The 18,201-nt window shown below is 48.1% G+C and overlaps 2 protein-coding genes across 4 annotated transcripts in view; one reads left to right on the top strand and one right to left on the bottom strand.

Annotated features, from left to right (window-relative positions):
• BANF2 (BANF family member 2) overlaps window positions 1-15,555 on the bottom strand; it is a 48,230-nt gene extending 32,675 nt beyond the window's left edge. Inside the window, exons 1-2 of the mRNA XM_081150040.1 lie at window positions 15,463-15,555; window positions 6,755-6,879 (exon numbers count right to left, since the gene is read on the bottom strand). The gene's annotated coding sequence lies outside the window, so the exon portion shown is untranslated. The remainder of the gene's footprint in view (window positions 1-6,754; window positions 6,880-15,462) is intronic.
• Window positions 15,556-15,821: 266 nt separating this feature from the next.
• The window catches only part of RRBP1 (ribosome binding protein 1), a 55,875-nt gene continuing 53,495 nt past the window's right edge, over window positions 15,822-18,201 (top strand). For all 3 annotated transcript variants that reach the window (XM_081149653.1, XM_081149652.1, XM_081149651.1), the window contains exon 1: window positions 15,822-16,120. The gene's annotated coding sequence lies outside the window, so the exon portion shown is untranslated. The remainder of the gene's footprint in view (window positions 16,121-18,201) is intronic.

Genomic DNA, 18,201 nt, shown 5'->3' with positions numbered 1-18,201 from the left:
ACGGATAAATAGGAAAATGCTTCCTTGCACATGCCTGGAGGCGGCAGGTGCGGGTGCATTCTCTCCGTGGAGTTACAGAGACCTGCACTGACATTTAGTATCTGTGGCATCTTCACAAGTTTCCTAACATCTGTGACAGTTACATAACCATCTTCATCTGAGAAATGGGGACAATGACACCCACCTGATGAGCTGGGGCTGATTACATGAAAGAATCTCTGTGGACACAGTTGGCATACAGTAGGTGCTCAGTAAATGTTGGCCGAAGCAGAATCTTGATGGGAAAATCTTGGGAAACGAAGAGAGATGGGCGAAGGGATGTTTGATTAGCCTTCACGCTGGTTCCAATCCTGGGCTGTCACTCCTTCCTTTATTCAACAAATATCCATTCTGCGAATTGGACCACCCCCTTAACCAGCCTGGCTTCCTGGTTCCTACTTGCGGCCCAGCAGGTCCATGGAGCTAATCTCTACAGTTCCTTCCCGCTTTCCCTTCCTAACGAAGCTCACAGCCACCCTGGAAGTCCTGACCTACCTGGGTTTCAACTTGGAGGATTTGCAAGGTATCAAGACCCACATCCTACAATCTGAGATTTGGCACAACCTTTAAAGATCTTTTGGTCCAGCTCCCAACTGATCACAAGGATCCTGTCCCAGCCTTACTGATGGAAGGCACCTACTTTGCCTGGACCCTTTCACAGGCACACTCTTGTTCCCCTTCTATTTTCAGAGAGCTCTAATGTTAGGGACACTTCTCTATGTGGAGTGCATATAAATTCTAGGTTAATGTCCCTCTTAAAATGTGGCACCATCACAGAGCACAGTTCTCAGTTTCTGCATCTATCAGCGAGCACGAGCATACCTACTTCCCCTTCCCGGTGATAGGAATTAAGAGCAATAACATAGGTAGTGGGTTTGACACACAGTAGGTGCTTAATAAGTGTTTGTTCCCTCCCTGCTCTCCAAAGGAGGACTGGTCGGGCGGAGGACCACGGGCCCTCTAGCTCTGTTCCCCTCGTCAGCTCTTTCGTTTTGGTGGGGCCTGGGCTGGGCCTAACGTGTTCTTGGCAGGCTTGGCAGACTCTGCGTGAAGCAGAGGACTGTGTCCACCATCACAGTAAGACCAAGGAGGAAGGCGCAGCCTCAGGGTAGAAAACTTCCCCCACCACTCACCTCGCTTTCTGCCTTAGACACTCAGGTAAAGGCAGGAGCTGCTCAAAATCTTGGGTCCCCCGAGAAACCACCTGTGTGGGAGGTGCCGCGGCTGCGCAGACCTCTTGGTTCTCACAGGCAGTGAATGGCCCATCTGGATGCATGAAGCTGATGGACATATAGGCTGTGGAGTGCGTGACAGTGGGGGAGGCTGGCTCTGCCTCCTGGTGCCCCGGTCCCCACAGTTGGCTGTAGAGGCCTGTGGCCCTCAGACCACCCTCAACCAACTGCTGGTGGCCCAGCTGGGAATAGCCAGCGTCCTGTCAGAGAGACAGCTTTCATGGGAGCCCTGCTCCCATGCTCCCACCAGTTTCCATTCTGCCTACTCTACTGGTGTTCTAATCCATCTGCCCACTTCCCAGCATGGTCTCAAATCTCTTTCACTGTCCCTAAAGGGAAGGAAGAGATTTGATAAACCTGGGGGCATGGGGAGTTGGATTTAAAACAGCCAAAGAGCCAGGCCCTGCGTGGCTCAGTGGTTGAGCATCGACCTAGGATCCAGGAGATCAGGGTTCGATTCCCGGTCAGGGCACATGCCCAGGTTTCAGGCTCGATCCCCTGTAGGGGGCGTGCAGGAGGCAGCCAATCAATGACTCTCTCATCATTGATGTTTCTCTCTCTCTCTCCCTCTCCCTTCCTCTCTCTGAAATCAATAAAGATATATTTTTAAAAACCCCAAAAAACAGCCAAAGAGAAAAGGCGAAGTGTCAGAGAGGAGGGGCCACCATGCACGTTTTTGGAGGGGAGGTGGTTGCAGCCTGCCTTGTCCCACTGGGAAGCTATGTCCACCCACACTGCTCTGAGGAGCTTCATTGGCTCAACGACTGCCTGTGACCTCGGCTGACACTTGGAGAGATGCTCCAGTGGATTTCCCACCTGAGAGCCTGGCCTCTCTGCCCTGAGCCTCTATCAAACACGCAGTTGACCTTTGTCCAGGGAGCTGGAGCAGGTGGTAAACTGTGTATTGGAGGTGATTAGAATATCACTTCCTGCAGCCAGTAAAGCACTGGGCCAGCCTGCCATCGGCTGTATTTCTTTGCATGGGTCTCAGGAAGTCTAAATACTCACCAAGAGTGCCTGGTAGGTCAGCGCACAGGTCAGCTTGTCTCAGTTGCTGTGCCCCTGTAAGTGCAAGCCAGCCCTATGAGGGTAAGCTTATATCCTGGGCCCAGGGGCAAGTCAGTCCCAAGATCCTGAATGGACTACATTGTGATGTCATACCACTGGGGTGGCTCCCACAAGACCTGCTGTCACTGCTGGTGTCAGGGGACTGAGAGCTCCTCCTGAACAAATTAGCACATCTGGGTACTGTTCTGGGCTGGCACAGCTGGAGAAAATGAGAGGTGCCTGTCCTGGAAGAGATCAGTCAGCCTGGGAGAAACCACCCCAATGCCACATGTTCTTACCCCTGCCTAGCCTGGGTCAATGCAGTTACACCACGCCTAGTTTTCCCACACAAATAGACCGAAGGGGGTAATCCTAACCCTTCACCATTCCCTTTGCACACTTTTTTTTTTTTTTTTAAATATATCTTCATTAATTTCAGAGAGAGGAAAGGAGAGGGAAAGAGAGAGAGAGAAACATCAATGATGAGAGAGTCATTGGTCAAGCCCGCAACCCGGGCATGTGCCCCGACCAGGAATTGGACCCTGATCGCCCGGATCCCAGGTCGACGTTCAACCGCTGAGCCACACCCGGCCGGGCCCTTTGCACACTTTCTATGTTTGATTTAAAAGTCTAGGGCAGACCTCTGACTTTTCCCCTATTGCCCACCTGGTGTGTTCAGAGGGCAACCAAAGGAATAAAGGAAAACACAGGAATATAAATCTCCCCCACTCTCTGTCTGTCTCTTTAGTCAAATCCAACACAGATATCTTTCAGGTTATCTTCTATAGTATACATGCTTGTCTTTTCCATTGGCGGTCATTGGTAATTAGGCACAACTTATATTTAATAAGCCCCCTCCCTAAAGAAAAACTCACAAAAAGGGCCAACGTCTAAAAGGTTTCTAGAAGCTCCACCCCCTTTCTCCTCCGGTGCTTCAGGTTGGGAGTGAGAAGCATTCTTACCAAAGGGCAAGTGAGCTTGCCTTGGAGTCTAAAATTTAAAGTCTAAAATAGTGGTTTTCAAATGTTAGGTTTGTTTAAATCACCTGAAAGGCTTATTAAAATACAGATTCCTGGGCCTCACCCCCAGAGTTCCTGATTCAGGAGGTCTGGGGTAGGTCCCAAGAGTGTGCATTTCTAACAAGTTCCCAAGTGATGCTGCCACTAGTCCAGGGAGCACACTTTGAGCAACAGTGCTTGAAGATGTAAGGGGTGCTGGGCTCCTGGGTTTGATTCTACAATAGCAGTGCCGGCTGATAGCAGTATTCTGGGGTTGCCGGAGAGCAAACAGGAGCTGAGGCCTCTGGGTTCAACCAACCTGCTTCATTGAAGATCTGCTCACTGCCAATGCTGAGCCATGTTGGGAAGGCACAGCTGACGTGTGTGTCCTGCCCACAGCCTCTTGGCTTTATCACTTCAGGGCACAAAAGTAGCCTGACTTCCTGCTGCCACGACCTGTGTGTGTCTCTTTGCTTGGGGACTGCCTCCAGCTGCTGGAGCCCACCTACCTGCAGGTGGTACAGATGCAAGGCCAGGAATTAAAGTCTCCCCATGAACATCCTCAATTGATGACTGTTAGCGGTTGGTAGATAAATACCCCAGCTCCCTCCCGCTCAGTGTGGTAATGTAGAGGCGCGCCCAGTACCATCTCCCAGAGGTCCCCACAAGACCGAGTCTCAGCTGCCCACAGTGGTAACTGGCTTGATAACGCAGCCTACCTTGCTGCCCTCCCTCTCCTGGCTCACTTCCTTGCTGCCCCGAGTTTTCTGAGATGGCCCCCTAAGTCAGTGACTTGCAACTTGAGTCCTGGTTTCAGGGTCTGCTTTTGGGGGAATCCAAACTAAGACATCATGAATAAGGAGTGGTTTCTGTCCTTAAGTTCACATTTAGAGGGGGTAAGACAAATAACGTAACTTCGCATGATTAGGAATTTCTAGGAACTGCTGATAGTTTCAGGTCTCTGGGCAGATGAAGGTGTTCTGCTGGTTGCCCTTTAGAGTGTCATCAAGGGTGCTTTGGGGAAATGCGGGAGCTCAGCCTGTACTCTCAGGTGGAGGCAAGCAGGGAGAAAGGGCCTGGCAACCTGGCCCACAGACCTTTTCTTCCACACAGGAAGGCCAGTATGTGGTACCTGGCAGGGCACTGATTCGCTATGCAAATTCCTCCTGCTTTTCACCTTTCCGGACAATTCCTCCTGAGATAAAAATATGCAGGTGGACCCGGCACCATATAAAATATGACTCTGTTAGGTCCAGGGGCTGGTGGATGCTTGGAGAAGGGTTGATGGGGGTCTCTGCTGGCCTGATCGGATTAATATGATTTCCTAGGTGCCCAGCCCCAGTCATGGCTGTGCCCAGCCTCACACCTGTAGTTAATACAACTCCTCCATTGTGTTCAAATGGGCCACAGTCCCCGCAACTCCTCCCATGTATTCCTTTCCGTTATCATCAGCAGTCCTCCCAGAGTCCCTCCACACAAACATACAGTCCAAATGACAACACTGCACATGGCATCAAAATACTCCTTACATCAAGATCCCACCCCCCTTTAATCAGACCCTTCATGCACAGAAGTTCCGGAACTGCCCCTGAATGGACCCAGTCGCTGCTTGGCTGGGCAATTTCACAGGTCATCTTAGGGAGCAAAGCACTCCAAAGTTCTTCTTTCCTCACATTTCAACTTGCTTAGAAGGAGAGTGAAGCCTCTTGCAGTAGAGCACTGAGTCAATAACAGTATTAACCTTTTCAGCATTACCCAGGGCTCAAAAAATAATTGGCTACAAAACAGCTATTAGCTCTGTGTCTAAACATAAGAATCACATCATGAATGGGCCCAATTCTGACAGAGCTCAGGACAGAGCTAAGAGGTTTAAAAGGCTTATATGTCTTCAAAGATAGCAGTCTCAATGTCCACCTCATATTTTACACACCCAAAGCCACAAAAATGCCTTTGACCCAATCATTTTACTTTTGTGATTAATTTAAAGGAAAAACCAAAAAATATTGTTTTATATAGAACATATATATAAATATACATAGAAATGATATTTCTAAATAACTAGAAATCTGTGCACTCATGTGTTAATTTCAGCATTATTTAGAATTGTAGGAAATTGGAAATAATTTAAATGTCTAATAGAGAAATGATTAAATACATTGTAGAGAATCTCCTTGTTGGACTATTAAGAGCCGTTAATGATTTAATGGTCATGAAGACTACAGGGTAACAGAGAAGAATGTTAAGATTAAAGGTAAATTTAAAAAACAGAGAATAAAAATAATTACAACTACGAAAACATTTGCCTGTGAAAAATGCTCAGCATCATTAATGATCAGGAAAATACAAGTTAAAACCACCACACACTCACAGGAATGGACAAGACCAAGAAGAGCAGCAATCCTGGGTGCTGGTGAGGCTGTGGAGTAAACTGAACTCCCAGACACCATGAGATGGTACCACCACTTCGGGAAATTGTTTGGTATTTTCTATAAAGTGAAAGATACAGATCTACCCTCTATGACCCAGCAATTCCACTTCCAGGCACTTACCTAAGAGAAATGAAAACATATCCACAATTGTACAAGAATGTTCATAGCCTTCTGCAAACTAGGACACACTTTACAATGTTAGTTGTGATGTTTCTCATAATAAAGTAGGTCCCTGCCTTTCCTCACCCTTTCCTCACCATCTTTCACTCAGGTTCCTAAAAACTGTCAAGCACATTCCTGCCTCAGGGCCTTTGCACATGTTATTACCTCTGCTTAGAAGACCATTGTGCCTACCTCTTCCCTCAGCTAGTCCCTTCAGATGGCTCAGATTTCGATTCCAGTGTCACTTGAGGCTTTACCTAAACACCCTACAATAGCTTCCTCCCCACTATCATTTTCTACCTCACCGACCCTGTATTATTATTATTAGTATCTGAAATCACTTTGTTTTGTATAGAAAGTAGATGTCTGTTTTGTTCGCTGCTCCATCTCCAGCCCCTGGAGCATACGAGGTGCTCAAAAATCATTTATCGAATGAATGAACAAATACTTATTGATAACTAGGTGACACACTATTTATCCAGTTCAGTCTGCCAACTGTTTTCCAAAAACAAGAGACTGTGAGGCAAACACCGCTGGTCCCCACCTCTGCCGAGAGCGGGAAGGCACCCCAGTGGCCGAAGGACCCTGCCCGAGACGTGCCTGGCAGCCACGGGTCCAAATGTTTGCCCCGGACGCTGTGCTGGGTGAGGCTCCAAGCCAGCGCCGTGTGGCCAGGACCCGAGGAACAAGGGGAGCCTTGTGCTGCCCACAGAGATGGGGGCTCTGAGAAGGGCTGGGCAAGCACCCCCTCCGACTGCACACCCCTCTTCCAGCCAGGGGCCCTGCTCCTGCTCTTTCCCCCCTCCTTTCCCGACTGCTGGGGCGGAATGGGGCCAGCCAGCCTCACCTTTGTTCCCCGTGGCTCTCCACGCGGGGTTTCTTTCAAGTGCTCCTGCCTCGGAAGAAGCCCTGCCAGCGCCACAGTGGAATTTTCGAATCCATGCCAAGGATGGAGCTCATTAATTTTCCTGCCTGAAAGAAAGAAAACACTTCTTTAGGAACTGGCGTGTTCAGGGCGCTGCTGAAGGAGAGCGAGGCCTCTCTGCAGGGAGGATTAATCCAGGTTGTAGGTGGGTCATTCGGGGAAAACCCAGCACACGGCCAAGGCCTCCACGGCCTGCGAGGCCCGAGCACCTCCACACCCAGGGCCCGGCGCTGCCCGGGGCCGAGGGCCGGGTGGCACTGCTCAGAGACTCGAGCAGGGGTGGGAATGCACCTCCGTCTCTCCCTGAAGTGCCCACCGGTACATTTCCAGAAAGTTCTTTTGCCCTCTCTCTTCCTTCCTCTTTTGAAACGTGCATGACTCCTGGAGGGGGTCACAGCTGAGGCCCTGCTTTTCAAACTGGAAAACAGGTGGGCCATCCCCAGTGCCTGGACTTGACACCACCATTTAAATAGCCAGAATCTTTTTTACAGTGGTATGTAATGTAACACTTCATTTTCTATTAAAGCAAACAACGCGTATTTATTCATAGAAAATCGTGTAGAAAGGAAAGAGTGGAAAATGTCACCTGGGGTGTTTGGGACTTCAGGTGATTTTCTACATTTTTCTTGATACTTTGTGTTGTATTATCTGCATTATATATTCATATACGTCGCTCTCATGTCATAAAAATAACAGTGAAATGGTTTCCATTTTTAGAAAATCTGCCTTTGTGGATGTATTTTGGAAAATAATGCAAAAAATCCCATGGACCTTAATTTAAACTGAACGCCTTCCTGGTACAAATGGTTTAGAGGCCAGAGACCTCCATCCTCAGCATCCACCTTCACTCTCTCCTGCCGTTACAGGCATTTGGGTGAAAATGTTTAAGGAGCATTGCACGGTAAGTCAGTAAAACTTTAGTCTGAGTTAGTCTAGTTTACCTCTCTCTCTCTCTCTCTCTCTCTCGCACATGTACACACAAGCACGTACACACACACACACACACACACACACACCCTCAGATAGCATCTAGAACTCTGTAAGTCTGTAAACTCACAATGAAATGACACTGTAAGAAGGAATGGAAGTTGCCTAAATTAAACTGGCTAACTGAATTCTGCCCAGGCCTGGGTTTTCTTGACCACAGTGACCAACAGCAATCTGAAGAGTGTCAAATGGGGCTACCAAGTAAGTTCTCATCTCTCTAAATAGGAACTTTCTGCAGCACACATTCAGATAGGAGATTGGAGTGTTTTGTGAGCCGAGACAGTCTGCTTGATCTATTAGTTGGTCAAAGGGCCTGCCAGGCCAAAGGCAAAAAACTGGACTTAATTGCCCTACCAGGCCCTTCTGGATTTTATTATTCTTTCTTTTTTGCTTCTGGTTTAAAGACTCTCTTCAAAATTCTCACTAATAATCTTTAAAGCTGATTAACAGAGTTTGAGAAGAGCCACACGATGATTACGTGGTTGAGGAAAAGACATGGAAGAAAGCTTTAGGGAGCTGCTGTTTTTAAGTCTGGAGGGAAGAACCCAGGAGACGGGATAGAATAATGATTTTTAAGTGCCAGGCACTTACTAGCACACACTCCGTGAACACTTAACAGAGTACACAGTGAGGTAGGTGTGATTTAAGACAGACGTAAGAAAGGATTTCCCGAAGCTAAAAGCAGCTCATTGCAGAACTGGAAATCACAGGGAATTCAGAGAAAAACACAAGACTCAGGCCTTTTATAAATTTTTATCATTATTGAAGAGCTATAATTCTTGTACACAGAATCTACCAACAAACTCTGGTGCCCAGTTGTCCTGCAGCAGCCTCTAAATGAATGAGGTCATGGGGAGAAAATGTATTCAGAGACTTTGTGGAGGAAGCGGGTTTTTTGTGGGTTCTTCAAGGGCAAAGAAAGAGCAAGTTCAGTCCAACTTTGTGCCCCCCACCAACAAGAGGGCGCCTGGCAAACTTAACGCTCGATTCCAGAATGAATGACCAAAGGCAGCCCTTGAGAGATGGAGTGGGAGAAGATGGCTCACAGTTGGGGAAAGTGTGCTTTGGGCAGAGGTACCAAGTGGGCATAGATGGGAATAGGTGGAAATTGTAGGGGGTGGAACCAGGCTATGGGATTCCACAAAAGTCAGGTGGAGAGATGAAGATTTGATGTGATGGGAATCATTTTAGGCTCCTGAAGGGGAGGCAAGACAAGATGGAAATAATGGTTTTAGAATGTTAGGTTTGCTAAAAGTGAGCAGGATGGATTGGAAAGACAAAGAGAAAAATAGGTCTTTCATAGTATCTGTATACCATTTCACTCTTTACTTGGGAGCATTTACCACAAGCTGAACATTAGTCTAATGAATTATTGATTGCTTGCCCCCATCTCTACTTGGCTATAAGCTCACTGAACATAGGGTCCTATTTTTCTTGTTTTCTTTTGAATTCTTGGCACCTAGTATAGACCCTAGCATGCATCAGTGCTCCATAAATATTTATGGATAAAGTAAATAAACCAGAAATTGCAGGGAAAGTTCTAGTCCTGAGTTCTTCATCACTGGTAATCTTAGAGAAGAGCCAAGATGTCTGACTATCTAGGTTAGTTAAGGATACTTTCCGCTCAGGGACAAAAAATGAATGAAGCCCCATGTGCCTTCTAACTCAATGGCCCTCGGATTTTGTCTCAAGAAAAATAAGACCCTATGTTCAGTTAGCTTATAGACAAGTAGAGATGGGGGAAAGCAATCAGTGTGAGGCATCTAGCCATGCCAGGCTGACCTCAGGGCCATGAAGTGTTTCTCATGACTGATATTTCCCATCTGAGAAAGAGAGCTATAATTCCAGAAGTCCCAGGACAACATAGCTAGGCAGCACAACTGGACAGTGTCTACAGTTCAATTAAAACATTTTTGATAGTTTACCAAATGCTCACTGTTTTCCAAGGAGTAAACTGAAGGGGAGACCCCATGGAGTCCTGGAAGGTCAGTGGAAAGGAGAAACATTTCAATAAGTCATAGGATCTGTTACACTTGCTTGTTTCCCCATTGGCTTTTCCATGGAAAAGCAGAGAGATGAATCATGGAAAGATGCCATTTTTGGAGTCTCCAAGGCTTATTTAACTTTGTCATTTACAAGTGTGAAGTCTTGAACAAGCTACTGCACTTTTCTGAATGTCAGCTGCCTTACCTGTAAACTGAGGGTAATGATAACACCCCCCTCTCATGGTTCTAGTAAGGATCATTTGCAAAGCACTTTAGAAACAGGAAAGTGCCAGGCAACCCTCATTCATCTAGTTTCCCCATCTTGTTTTCTTTGGAGATTCATATCCAGCCATTGGATCAATCCTCATTTTTGCAAAAGCTCCTATAGCTAAGCTCAGTTTCCAATATCATCCACACAGCAAACCATTCTTAACCAGGTTATTTTTTGCTACCCTTAGCAACCATAAAAATTGGTAATTTGGGTTCACTCTTACCATCTCTCTTCTTTGTGTAAGTTTTATTTTTCTTTTGCCAATTATTACAACTTATCTATAGAAATTTTTAAAAAAGTTTTGTTGGGCCAACTTTTTTTTAAATTAAATTTATTGGGGTGGCATTGGTTAATAAGATCATATAGGTTTCAAGTGTACATTTCTATGATACATGATTTGCATACTGCATCGTGTGCCCACCACCCAAAGTCAAATAATCTTCCATCACCATATATTTGGCCCCCTTTACCCTCTACTACCCCCATCCCTTCCCTCTGGTAACCACCATACTCTTGTCTGTGTCTATGAGTTTTAGTTTTGTATCTCATATGAGTGAAATCATATGGTTCTTAGCTTTTCCTGACTACCTATTTCACTTAGCATATTCTCAAGGTCCATCCACGTTGTTGCAAATGGCAGTATTTCATCTTTTCTTATGGCTGAGTTGTATTCCATAGTATATATGTACCACATCTTCTTTATCCAATCCTCTATCGAAGGACACTTTGGTTGTCTCTATGTCTTGGCTGCCTTGAATAATGCTGCAATGAACATAGGGTGCATATATCCTTGTGAATAAATATTTTTGAGTTTTCTGGCTAGATAACCAGACGAGGGATTGCTGGGTCATGTGATAACTCTATTCTTAATTTTTTGAGGAACCTCCATACTGTTTTCCATAGTTGCTGTACCAGTTTAAATTCCTGCCAGCAGTTAATGAAGTTTCCTTTTTCTCCACAACCTCGCCAATATCTGTCACCCGTCTTGTTGATAATTACCATTCTCACAGGTGTGAGGTGGTTTCTCACTGTAGTTTTGATTTGCATTTCCCTAATATCTAGTGAAGTTGAGCATCTTTTCATATGTCTATTGGCCATTTGTATGTCTTGGGAGAAGTGTCTGTTCAGGTCCTTTACCCATTTTTTAATTGGATTGTTTGTTTGGTTGGTGTTGAGTTATATGAGTTCTTTATTTTATTTGTTTATTTTATAATATATCTTTATTGATTTCAGAGAGAGGAAGGGAGAGGGAGAGAGAGATAGAAACATCAATGATGAGTCATTGATCAGTTGCCTCTTGCACACCCCTGACTGGGGATCGAGCCTGCAACATGGGCATGTGCCCTGACCAGGAATTGAACCGCGATCTTCTGGATCCTCGGTTGACGCTCATCTGCTGAGCCACGCCTGGCCGGGCTATATCAGCTCTTTATACATTTTGAATATAAACGCCCCTTGGAGCTGTTGTTTGCAAATATCATCTCCCATTCTGTCGGTTGCCTTTTTGTTTTCTTGTCAGTTTCTTTTGCTGTGCAGAAGCCTTGTAGTTTGATATAGTCCCATTCATTTATTTTTGCCTTTACTTCCCTTGCGTTTGGGGCCAAATTCGTAAAATGTTCTTTATGACCAAGGTTCATAAGTTTATTACCTTATTAATTTTTCTTAATTTATTGTTTCAGATCTTATATTTAGGTCTTTGATCCTAAATCTATTGAGTTAATTTTTGTACATGAGGACAAACTGTAATGTAGTTTTATTCTTTTGCATGTGGCTTTCCAATTTTCCCAGCACCATTTATTGAGGAGGATTTCTTTTCTCCATTGTGTGTGCTTTTGGCTCCTTTGTCAAAAATCATTTGCCCATATACATGTGGTTTTATTTCTGGGCTCTCAATTCTGTTCCATTGGTCTGTGTGTCTGTTCTTCTGCCAATACCATGCTGTTTTGATTATCGTAGCTCTGTAGTATCATTTGAAGTCAGGTAGTGTGATACCTTTGGCCTCATTCTTTTTTCTCAGGATTGCTTTGGCTATCAGGGATCTTTTGTGGTTCTATACAAATCTGATTTTCTTTTCTATTTCTTTAAAAAATGACATTGGGATTTTAGTGGAGATTGCATTAAATCTGTATAATGGTTTGAGTAATATGGCCACTTTAACTATGTTGATTTTTCCAATCCATGAACTCAGAATATCTTTCCATTTCATTGTATCTTTTTCAATCTGTTTTAATAATGCTTTGTAGTTTTTAGTAGGTCCTTCTCATCCTTTGTAAGTTTATTCCTAGGTATTTTATTCTTTGGGCTGCAATTGCAAAAGGATTTTTTTCCATTTATTTTTCTGAAATTTTACTATTCATATACAGGCAAGCAGTGGATTTTGTATATTGATTTTGTATCCTGCAACTTTACTGTATTTGTTTATGGTTTCTAATTGCTTTTGGTGGAGTCTTTGAGGTTTTCTATATTCAGAATCATGTCATCTGCAAAAAGTGACACTTTTACTTCTTCAATCCCAATTTGGATGCCTTTTATTTCTTTCTCTTGCCCTATTGCTCTGGCTAGGACTCCCAGAACTATGTTGAATAAGAGTGGTGAGAGTGGGCATCCTTGTCTTGTTCCTGATTTTAGAGGAAAAGCTTTCAATTTTTCACCATTGATATGATATTAGCTGATAGGGTTTGCCATATGTGACCTTTATTATGTTGAGGTACTTCCCTTCTATACCCATTTTATTGAGTGTTTTAATCATAAATGGACATTGCATCTTATCAAATGTTTTTTCTGCATTTATTGATAAGGATTATATGATTTTTATCCTTTGTTTTATTAATGTGGTGTATTACACTGATCAATCTGCATATGTTGCATATGTTGAAGAAGTGATTTTTCTTTACGTGTATAACAACATTACTCTGATTTTGAGTAACAATACTTCAGAATTTCAATTGTCTGGGATATCATAGGTCCTCTGCTCTAGAAATGTGCTGGCTTTAGAGTAGAAGGATCTGCATTCTGTTTTTAAACTTTTAAACGCTACATCTGTGTTCAAAGGAGTTCAAAGGTCCTTACATTCATGCATTCATTAAAGAAATATTTATGAGTTTTGGACCAACACTGTTGTTGCCTTGTTCACATCCCCTCTGCCATTCCTGTGCATACCAACAGCCTCTGATTTCAAATACCAGCAACCTTCTTCCCCAGGGCTTTCTCTGGGGTTTGGGCTGGAAACGCCAGGAGCTGCCTAGCCATGCTGACCCATGATGGATAGGAGTTGGTGAGTAAGTGCTCCAGCATCCTTGCTTCTCAGTTTGGGCAACTCGGAGGCATCCTTGATACTGTCTCCCAGAGTTCCTCAATGGCTTAGGCTTCAGCTGTCCACAGTGGACCTTGCTGATGATACACTGTTCACTGGCTGTCTCCCTTTCCTTGTCTCATGTCTTTACTTCCTTTCTGGTGATTCCTGGGATCACCTTCCAAATAAACTGGTTTCACTCAAATCTTTTTCTCAAGGTCGTCATCTGAGGACCTCCAACCTAAGGTGAAATTTTACCAGAACCAAGGCATTGGGCTAGGTGTTTAGGGAACATAATGATGCAGCAGATAGAGCCACTGACTCCAAGTCCACAGTCAGACAGGGAGTGAGATGTGTGCAGAAATGTCAACACGAACATGTACAAAATTTCATTTTTTAAATCCTGTTGCATGCCCCTCCCCCATACACACACGCGCACACACTCCTCTCTGGTTCAGAATAATATTTACGGAACATGTATTTACTGAGTCTCTACTCTGTGAAGGTGCTAGGTCAGAATTGGGTAGAAGACACTATTGTGACCACTCCCCTCCTAACTCCCACCCCCTTCTGTGCCCTCTAGGCATTCACCTTCAGCCAAGGGCTCCTTGCTGCTTTGCTCTGGCTGATGGAGACAAGTTAAAGCTCTCAACCAACAAGGCCTGGGAGTGGGTAGATAAATAACCCACTTCCTCACCCCACAGGTAGGACATCTTTGGGGTGTGTACCACATGGTTTCTGAAAGCCCAGAGACAGTGAGCCCTGGTTGCATACAGGAGTCGCTTGATACTGTGCTCTTTATCAGCTCCTTCCCATCCGATTTCTCTGCCATGATTTCCTGTGATCATCCCCAAAATGAGTGACTTGAACCCAAACCCTCCTGTCAGGATCTCTTTCTGAGAAAACCTAAACAGTAAGTAATATAAAGGAAGCCTCTGCCCACAGAAAGGCCCTTGAGGACAGTTGGGTCTTTACTGGGTCAGTGTATCACTCAAGGCAGCTTTCGAACACAAATGAATGAATGAATTTCCTGTCTAAAACCTAGAGGGGGCAATTATTATGCTAGAGGTATATACCCATTTTTGGAGAAGTTAACTGGTTTACTCATGCTCAGTTAGAACTAGATGGTAGCATATGCCAGCTAGGAGCTGGATTTCTTGATTTTTATTTCAAGCCAGAGCTTGCCACTGGAAAGCTAATCCAGGTTAATTCCTGTTGATTAATCATTAATATGCTAAGGAACTGCTGAGATTAAAAATAGGAATGAATGGTGTTATTTCAACCCAGCCCCTCTTTATTCCCTCGACAGCTTATATTTTCCACATCTTCCTAACACTAACTAGTATAGTACCAGTGACCAAAAAGGCGGTTATGTGAAATTGTCCAAGAAATGGATATTAGGAACAGGATTCTGCAGCCACAGGGGCCAGGGAAGTCATGTGGGGCAGATCAGGCTTGGGCAGCCCTTTTGGCCTCTCAGAAACCTTAATTTCAAAGACAAGTTCAAAGAGTTAGCTTTAAGAGACACTGATATAACAGTTAAAAACCAGGCTTAAAATGATCTTAATTCAAAGACTCGCTTGGTTATGAAGAGAGAGTGTTGGCTTACATTGGGAAATAACTTCATGTAATGAAGAAGTACTGTTCGCTCAGTTTTCTGGGAAATGGATGTTTTATTCAGTCAGACCCGCTCGCCCTCCCATCACAAGGAGTAAAAGCCATATGGTGGCCTGTGATTATTGCTCTGCCAGCTGTGGTTTGGATGAGAAACTCAGACTATGCCTCAGTTGTACCCCCCCTAAAAATGAGTGCAATGACGTCCATCCTCCAATTCCTTATGCATTTTCTGGCCTTTCCACCCAATTCCTCCATTTACTCAAGAAAATTCTTTCCGGTGCTGATTTCAGTCTCTTTGAAACTAGAGACTTGACCTCCCTGGATTGACACCCCCCCCCCCCCCCCCCCCCCCCGCAGAGCCTGTTCTCACACCCCGGGCCTGAGCAGAGGCTGTTCTGGGGGAAGTTAGTTGGGTGTAAATAAAGCATTTTTTCCGGCTGTTGGTGGGTTGTGCAGCCCTGCTCAGGGTAACACTCACTGCGATCTCAGCCTGGCGGGGTGCAGGGGCGCAGGCTCGGCGCCACCGGGACTCGAACCTTCCGCCACCCGCGCGGGCAGAGCGGGCTTCCAGTCCGGCGGACCCAGAGTGGGCGTGGCCGGTCGGCGCCCCCTCCCCCGTCTGGCGGAGCGTCCGGCCCCGCCCCGCCCCGCCCCCGCGCAGGGCCGAGAGCTGCGCAGCGCGGCCCCGCCCCGCGCAGGCTCCGCCCTCCGGTTCCCTGCAGCTCCTCCCTTCTCCCATTGGCCAAGGCGAAGACCCTCCTCTCCGCCCAATGGTCGCCGCCGCTACTTGGCTCTGACTGGCCAGCGGCCGGCGGAGTGGCGGGGCGCGGGCCAATGGAGAGAGGCGGCCCGATGAATGGCTGGCGCGGGTGGGGAAGGCAGGAGGCGGCGATCCCAGCGGTGGGGGCCGTTCGCCCGCTCTTAGGCAGAAAGTGCCACGACTCCACACGCGCGCACGCAGCCAGCTAGCGGCCGGAGCGGACGGCGGACGGGGCGGGCGGCGTCGGGGTCGCGGCGCCTGCAGCTGCTCGGGGGCGCGTTTTCGGTAGAGACTTGGCCGGCTTCTCTCTCCCGGTTCCGCGGCGGCGACGGCGGCTTCTGCCCTCACGCTCTCCCTCCCGCTTCTCAGGCTGCAGGTAAGAAACTTGGCCGGGCCCTGCAGCGGCGGCGACGGCGCGTGGGCCGGGCCGTCGGGGCGTCGGGGCCGGGGCCGGGGCCGGCCGCGCCGCCAGTGACACGTCTCCTTTGGCGGCCCCTCCCCCGGCAGCGCCACCAGCAGTTTCCGCGGCCGCGGACCCTCGGAGTCGGGTCGGGCCCCGGGGGCGTGTGCCGGGCCGCTCCTGTGCAGGGGCGTCGGCCCAGTGCGCCCCGCGATGGGGACCCGAAGCCCCTCGCTGTCGGGTCACCTGCAGCGGCCCCGCGGCGCGACGTGGCGACCCCTCCCTCACCGCCGGGCCGTCGGGCCGGCCCCGCGCGCTCCGAAGTTGGGCGAAGAAAGTTGTCGGCGGGGCGGGGCGGCGCACAGCTGGCGGTGGAAGGGGTTACGTTTCGGGAAGCGGCCGGATGACGTTGCCGGGCTGCAGTCCGGCCTGGGGAGGGTGGGGGGACGGGCGGAAGGCAGCGGAGGCTGGCCTGGGGGAGGAGGGCGGGATTGAATGAGGGGCCGGCGGGCCGAGTGCGCCCGCCTGCGGGCCGCGGCCTGGAAGCGCTTCTGAGGGCCAAGCGGGCTCCGACGGGACGGGCCTGGGACGCGGGGCTGTGGGGGAGGCCGTGCGGGGACCGAAGGCTGAACCGGGTCGGTCCCAGTTCAGCCTTCGCGGCCGCCGTGGCAACTTCCCGGAGTGCGGGAGGCGGCTCCCTGCTCCCCCTGGCGGCGGGGCTGGGGGCACCGTTTTCCCCGCCCAGCGGTGCGGAGCTCAGCTCTCGAGTGCCCAGCGTGGGGACCGGGGCACCTCGGGCCCTGCCCGCCCCGCCCCGGCCGCGCCACGATGAATGGGCCGGCGGTGCCAGGCCCGGGCGGAAGCAGGCACCTCCGGCCCGGTCGGCCAAGCGCGCTGGCACCCGGCCTGGCGCCCGCCCCGGCCTTATCCCTGGGGCAGGGGAGGGCAGACTGGGGTCAGCGCTTCCACTGGGGCTTCCAGGAAGTTCAGGCACCCCTCCCCAGACTACAGACCATAAATGATAGGTCAGTATGTTGAAATGGTTATGGGAAGGGGTTTCTGAAACCCCAGCACTGTTGAGGGTGACCTCGACCCAGCTGTTTCACTCCGGGTTCCACTTCCCTGTGTGCAAATCAGAGCTGCTGATGTTTCTACTTAAGAGAAAATTTGTGAAGACCCAACACGTAGGCAGTAGTCAACAAGTGTTGGGATGAGTTTCTAGGGGCCTGTGGGACACGGGAGGGAAGAGGAGCCTGGGTCTGGCTCCATCCTGCCAGCTGCAAATGCAGGGCTGGATTCCATCCCTGTGCCACCATGCTTACACTCTGCACAGGTCCCTTAACCTCTCTGAACCTGGGTTTCCTTATCTGTAGCCTGGAAATAGTAAAACACACTCACAATTGGGAGCTGGGCAGCCTCCCAGGCCAGTGCTGGATAGAACAAGGACCTTGTGCAAACAGAAGGCAGTTTGGCAATACCTCCTAGGGGTCAGAGGTCAGCAGAGACTAGGAAGCATCAAGGAAATGAAACTTATAAGACGCTTGGGAGCCTCCCATGTCACTGTTTGCTTAGTGTGCTGGAATCTCTTGATGTGAGGCCAGAACCTGGCTGGCACTTTCTGGAGTTCTAGCCTCACATCCCAGGCTAGAGATCTCTTCAAGAACACTGCTGCAGAGGGTCCAGACATCTAGGCCTTTTGTCCAGCACTCCCAGGAGGGGCAGCTGCATGTTTTACACCATCCCTATGCTTTTGGGGAGCATGTATTCTCCACTGACCCTGCCTCCTGCTTTATACTTTCCCTCTGTGCTTGGTTGTCTTAACTAACTTCCTGTTAATTTGACACCAGAGAAGTCTTGGTCATCCTACAACACTGCTGCTTACTGTGGTGATGTCTCAGTTCTTTATGAACTTTCCAAAGGTCAGCCCAACTATGGGCTGCCAACCTGTTCCCCTTCCAGAGAGTAGCTTCTGGTTAAGGTCCTGGAGATAACACTTCCCTCTCTATTTAAGTAAAGGACAGAAGATGGGGACAGACCTGGTAGGTTGTTTTCCCTTT

The sequence above is a fragment of the Miniopterus schreibersii genome, assembly GCF_964146895.1.
Source record: "Miniopterus schreibersii genome assembly, chromosome: 10".
In the NCBI taxonomy this organism is placed as follows: Eukaryota; Metazoa; Chordata; class Mammalia; order Chiroptera; family Miniopteridae; genus Miniopterus; species Miniopterus schreibersii.
The sequence above is the reverse complement of the archived record's forward strand: the minus strand, read 5'-3'. Positions and strand labels throughout refer to the sequence as shown.